At 37.5% G+C, this 6,762-nt stretch overlaps 2 protein-coding genes across 3 annotated transcripts in view; both read right to left on the bottom strand.

Annotated features, from left to right (window-relative positions):
* Positions 1-3,806, bottom strand: part of LOC125661703 (potassium voltage-gated channel protein Shaw-like) — a 35,224-nt gene extending 31,418 nt beyond the window's left edge. For both annotated transcript variants that reach the window (XM_048893815.2, XM_048893814.2), the window contains exon 1: positions 2,439-3,806. The gene's annotated coding sequence lies outside the window, so the exon portion shown is untranslated. The remainder of the gene's footprint in view (positions 1-2,438) is intronic.
* Positions 1-6,762, bottom strand: part of LOC125662394 (uncharacterized) — a 1,158,266-nt gene that overhangs the window by 319,880 nt on the left and 831,624 nt on the right. The window lies entirely within an intron of this gene.

Genomic DNA, 6,762 nt, shown 5'->3' on the forward strand with positions numbered 1-6,762 from the left:
GCTCGGAAGAATATCAATCGTAAGGTTAAACAGTTTATCAAACAAGGGAGGGTTTGTGATTCGTTACCCTTCCATTACATTTGCCGACAAGCAGCTGTTCAAGTTTGACGGAACTCATCTTAATGATTTGGGTAACTCTGCATTCCTCAATACCTTACAAGGGGGACTGTAAACCTTCCTGTTGTTCAAACACCACATCAAAGTTTACCCTGATGATCTCGAAACCCCAAAGTAAGTTAAACACCCCCCATCCTCTTGTGAGCCCGTCAATCTCTTAGGCAGCTTAATTTTTATACTTCTTCTAGATATCCTAATTTCAGATAACGCTCTATGGCAGGTGTGCTCGTATAGACAAGCACATTTGGCGGAATTCGGGGATTACCGCAAATGAAAATTTCTCTCGTGTCTGGCTCAAAACTCTGGAGAATCTATTCTCAGCACCGAGGAGGATTTGGGACCACCTCAGTGGTACCTGTGGGACCGGCTTGACCCTTGCTGTACCAAGGGCAAGTCTTTGGGGTTTACCCCTGGGAGTCTTAACAATGACCAAAGGGTGTACCAGGGGAGACAGAATAGAGTTAGGACCAGAGTCAGAACTGAAATTATCATCGTACTTCGACCCCTTGTTCGAAAGTAAAATAAAAACCAACACTCTTGTAAGGTGGTACCAAGAGGTCTGTTCCCACCAAAGTTACCTGTGGGGGCGCTTTGCGCCAGTGTTAAAGGGAGGTAATCCCTGGGTGCTTAGTGATTCCCCGGGTTGACCGCAGGGATAGTATTTTCATGTTAAATGGATTGTGCCAACACCTGCCACAAAATTGTATATTGTCTAATAAATCTGCCAAAATGTTGACTGTATTATGTATAATAAATCTGGGTTTAATTCAATTTTGTTAATCTTGTCTGCATCTTTGATTAATGAATATTGAAATCCTTCAGCATTTTTATCAATATAATGTAATTATGTTGTCAGTATCAAAATTTCGTTCTGTTTAAATTGCTTCTAAATTTACAACATTTCTACCAGGTGTTCCGTTTATCGGAAAGATCGTTTATCGTGTTTTGCGTTTATTAGGTCTATCGTGAAGATCGTTTATCAGGTTTTGCGTTTATCAGGTTTACCGTGTATCCTATCGTATCGTGCATATATCCTATCGTATCGTGTGTGTATCCTATCGTATTGTGCGTGTATCGTATTCTATCGTGTATCATGTCAAGAATAACGTTGAGGGTACTGGACCAGTACTTCGGTAGGAATTTCACTAAGCATATTGCTAAGCACCTTGCATGAAACATTTTAACTCTTTGATATATGCTTAGTATAAACTTAAAGTTAAGCATGGTCATTACTTGTCTTCAGTTTTAAGCATATTGGTTAAGAACTTTTTTTCAAAATGGCTGACATGCAAATTATTAGAAATATGATTTAAATCTCGATCAGATCAATCGTCAGGACTCATCACTGACAGGTGACCCGATAAGGGCTGTGGACATCTTGGTTATTGAACAAATTAAAAGGAATGGGAACACGTTCTAACAGCTTACTAGTCACATATCTCATTGTCTTTTATTGAAATAGGAAATTTCAACATCCCAAGGGAAGGGGTGGATCCATAATAATAGGCTCGTGTGCCTCTTTTCATATTTGATTATCTTTCACCCCAAGTGAAACACAAGTGTTCTCATTATTTGTAATTCTGTAAACACTTTACACCCAAGTTCCTCTTTCACTTTCAATTCATTTCTAATTTCACTTTGGTTTACAAGGGAGAAAGTACAATGCATATCCAGACTTTCAGGGAATGGTTTTCACAGGCCGGTGAGATAAGATCCTTGATCAGTTATGCTGCCCTAGTGATCACAGCCACTGCTAGTAAGGAAGCAAGAAAATTAATCAGGAAACGACTTGCTCTTAACAACTGTGTAGACATTATCGACAGTCCAGATAGGGAAAACATAAAATGATTTCTGCAAAAGATGAAAAACATTGTGCCAATGAAGTGACATGTGGTTGGTTACTAAAGGACTTGTCTCTGAAGAAAAAGTAGTGTACTAGAACACTTATATTTTGTTCAAGTATAAACAGACATATGTGCTGCATTTCTGATGGTGTTGGACAATTCTGTCATGGAATATGTCAATATGTTTCATTCTTGTACATTTGAAACAGTGAACAAAAAAAATAGGACATGGATGTTGAGAATGGGACGATACGAGTCTTAAGTGCAGCAGGTATGGGGTAAGTTATAAAGGCATCAACAATGTTGTACATTATGGTCCACCTAAAGATATGGACAGGTTTGTTCAACAGCTTGGGCGTGCTGGTCGTGATTGTTGTCAAGCTTTGCATCTGCTTATTTACAACAGCAGACACACATACATACTTAATACTGACATGAAGAATTACACTGATTTTGACTGCATATAACTCCGCTTACCTGATCAGGATATGGGGCTCACGGCGCGTGTGACCGGTCAACAGGGGATGCTTACTCCTCCTAGGCACCTGATCCCACCTCTAGTGTGTCCAGGGGTCCGTGTTTGCCCAACTATCTATTTTGTATTGCCTGTAGGAGCTATGAGATTGATCACTGTTCGTTGTCTTCACCTTGCATTGAGAATAGAGATAAATGCCGTAGAGTTATTCATAAATATTAGTCATACGATTCTCTTCCAAATGGAAAAGGTATCAATCATCTGTCTGGTGATATTTGTTCAAAGAAATGTGATTGTAAAGACAAGTGTTGTTTACAGTTTCAGCACCCATTTCATTTATACAAAACTGATGATGATTCAAGTGATGATAGTTTTTGTATGTCAGATGACACAGGTTTTGAGTTTGATGATGAGGATGATGGTACATTTCATATCATTTAGAAATGAACTTCATTTTTGAAAAGCAATGCTTCCTGCCGACATGCATGCTCAGGCATATTACCACTCCATGAATGCCGGTTTGACATGTCTGAAGCATTAAGTTCATACCCTCATGCATTTTCGAAAATGAAATATGTGGGTTTTTTTAATATTTAATTGCATTTCTGTCAAAATTCTCAGTCATTGAAATAGACATAATATATTTATGAAGATTTGTATGTGCAATGTTCACAACTCCAATACAAATAAAAGGAAATGGCTGTCATTGTAATTTGTAAAGATGTCCAAGATAAAAGCATTTGATTTCATGTAGCTACTTGTGTTGGTTTGTTTAAGGTCTTAATATCAAGGGACTGAGACATTTGCTTGAAATTGGGAATTTAACATTTCGTACAAAATAGAGAAAAAACCCAAACCAGTGTATTAACTGTGGTATACTTGGACTAATTCTGACGTTCAAACTTAGCCTCATTTAATAAACTTAGGCCAAAATGGTTTACTTTATGATTTTGAATTGAAATAAAAATTGTAATCTGTTCAATGGCTTGTGAATGAAAAATATTTACACAAAGGGTATCCTTTTTAGAGAAACATTTACCGTGCAGGATAATGTAAATAAAGAGTGTTGCAATATGCAAGATTGTATGTCATCAGTTTTTGGTATTTAAACATCCGGATTTATAAGTAACATCCATTACCTGAGTACCAAAGATGATAAAGGCCTTAGACAATTATGAATGTAATGAAAATCATGTCTCATGAAAATCAAAATCCAGACACCAATAGTTTTGTTGAAACCTGGGTAGTGGATAGGTCGTTAGACTTTGATAATTATTAAAACTTGAATTTTACATTGTTGATATTAGAAATGTTTCTTTTTATGAATAAGGATAAGGGAAAATCAAATTTAGATGTAAAACTTATACGGTACCAATCTTGATGCACCAGATTCGCATTTCGACAAATAATGTCTCTTCAGTGATGCTCAACCGAAATATTTGAAATCCGAAATAACAATGAAGTTTCCTAAGGATAAAAGCTATGCATGAGGGAGATAATCCTTATTTTTGAAATGAATTTCTAAATTTTATAACAGCAATTAAATATGCATTCGTATTTTCAAGCTAGTAACGAAGTACTGAGCTACTAGGCTGTAGAGACCCTCGGGAATGTTTAGATAAAATTATATTTAGACCTGTTTTTATCTTCATATGAAGCAGAATTTATCAAAAAACTTCTACGTGAGAAGAAAAAAAATTCTTGATGTGGACTTCAATTCGACATTTAGATATATCGACGACGTTTTGTCTACTAACAGTAATAACTTTCATTCATATGTCGATTCGATATATCCATGTGCGCTCGAAATAAATAATATGACAGAGTCGTCCACGTCTGCTTCATACTTAGATATTTTATTGAAAGTAGACATTAACGGCAAACTGACAACTAAGCTTTATGACAAACGGGATGATTTCAGCTTCTTCATCGTCAACTTCCCATATTTATATAGGGGTATTCCGTTATCACCTGCATATGGTGTTTATATCTCTCGACAGATTCGATACACAAGAGCGTGTTCTGCGTATAGTCAGTATTTTAATCGAGGCAAGCTACTGACTAACAAGGGATGCTTATTCCTCCTAGGCACCTGCTCCCATTTGTGGTGTGTCCAGGGGTCCGTGTTTGCCCAACTATATATTTTGTATTGCTTATAAAAGTTAAGAAATTATGATATTTTTTATTTTATAAAAAAATGTCAGATTTTGAACTTGCCCTCATTAAGATTCGATACATCTTGTTTTTAACCAAACATTCGACATTGTTGTTTCACTCCCATCCACCTACACACACACATTTTAAAAGTAAACACACTCTTAGAAAAGTTAAGGTAGATCGATCTTCGTGTGATGTCATCCATAGGTAACTGTCAAAATCTTTATCAAGGTGAAGATAACGCACAGTGATCAATCTCATAACTCCTATAAGCAATACAAAATAGATAGTTGGGAAAACACGGATCTCTGGACACACCAGAGGTGGGATCAGGTGCCTAGGAGGAGTAAGCATCCCCTGTTGATCGGTCACACCCGCGATGAGCCCCATATTCTGATCATGTAAACGGAGTTATCCGCAGTCAAAATCAGTGTGCCAAGAACGGCTTAACAATTGGTATGAAACACGTCAGACAGCATTTGACCCAATGCGAGGTTGTATTGACGTACTAGATTGTTAGAACGACCATAGAATTTGCGAAATGCTGACTTCAATCGAGACTGTTGAAACCCCTGTACCATCAACTTCTTTGGCAGTAACGTACCTCGATTTAGAAATTTACTATATGCAGAACAAGCTCTTGCATATCGAATCAATTGAGATATATAAACACCATATGCAGGTGATAATGGAATATTGCTACATAAATATGGAAAGCTAACGCTGAAAGAAACTGAAATGATCCCCTTTGTCATACAGTTGATTTGTCAGTTTGCCGTTAATGGAAGGTGAAGATAACGAACAGTGATCAATCTCATAACTCCTACAATCAATACAAAATAGATAGTTGGGCAAACACGGACCCCTGGACACACCAGGGGTGGGATCAGGTGCCTAGGAGGAGTAAGCATCCCCTGTTGACCGGTCACACCCGCCATGAGCCCCATATCCTGATTAGGTAAACGGAGTTATCCGCAGTCAAAATCAGTGTGCCAAGAACGGCTTAACAATCGGTATGAAACATGTCAGACAGCAATTGACCCAATGTGAGGTTGTACTGACGAGCTAGATCGTTATAACGACCATATAACTTGTTGTGAAAACACCGAATGAGAAAAATAAACTTGAACTTGCAAAGTGTACACAAATTAAATAACTATACTCCTACTGATTTTGTGTAACAATTAGAATATTTTGCAGGTTTGCTTTAAATCAACGTAAAATAACAGATTCCCTGCAAAAAGGTGCTGTGTCAGATCAATGAACTGATACAAACCTATTCGGAACACTTAGCAGCTTCTTTTGAATTCCATTGAAAGTCCTGATATGTTTCAAATGGAGTCATGAATATTCATTTAAGAAATAAATTTCATTTTTGAAAATACATGAGGGCATGAACTGCAACAACTCTAGCATACTTTAAGAAGCGCATTAACTCTTCGTGAAAAGTCCGCGGACGTGAAACGTTCATACACTCATGTATTTTCAAACCTAAAATTTATATTTTGTAAATTTTGATTTTACATCCTGACGTCAAAATATTTGATTTTTGTGGTTTTGAAAACAAAAGAGTTCCATGTCATTGCAATCTCTATAGATGTCGGGAATTTTAACGGTTTCAAACTAGTACTGAAGCTTATCTAAGCCGTATATCAACAGTATAGATTGACAATTTATTTCATATAATTAATCCTATCATTTACCCTGTAAACGTTTTTGGGTTGCCTTCCCCTTTATGATATGTAGTAATTGCTCTTTGAAAAACACTCGGCATTTTAAAGCGAGAATCATCGGTCTTTAGGGTATGACCATAAAAAGCGGGTCTTCCGTATCGCGGCAAGCGTTGGCACGATGAGGAACCTCACTGCTACGGCCCTGAGCGCTATGCATAGGTCTAAACTTCTGGTACTTCACCTACAGCTGGTGACGTCTCAATAGGAGTGAAATATTCTCGATGAGACTCCCAGACGCAACGAATCTTAGAATATACACGATGGGATTATGGTTGATTGATTGTATAGTGTTTAAAGTCCAGCTCGAGAATCGTTTCACTGATATGGAGACGTCACTATTGCCGATGAGGTGCTGCAAAATATAGGCCTATGCTCGCCAATTACAGCCTTTGAGCAGAAAAGGATCTTTATCGTACCACACTTGCTTTGACATGAG

The sequence above is a fragment of the Ostrea edulis genome, chromosome 8 (genome assembly GCF_947568905.1).
Source record: "Ostrea edulis chromosome 8, xbOstEdul1.1, whole genome shotgun sequence".
Taxonomy (NCBI): Eukaryota; Metazoa; Mollusca; class Bivalvia; order Ostreida; family Ostreidae; genus Ostrea; species Ostrea edulis.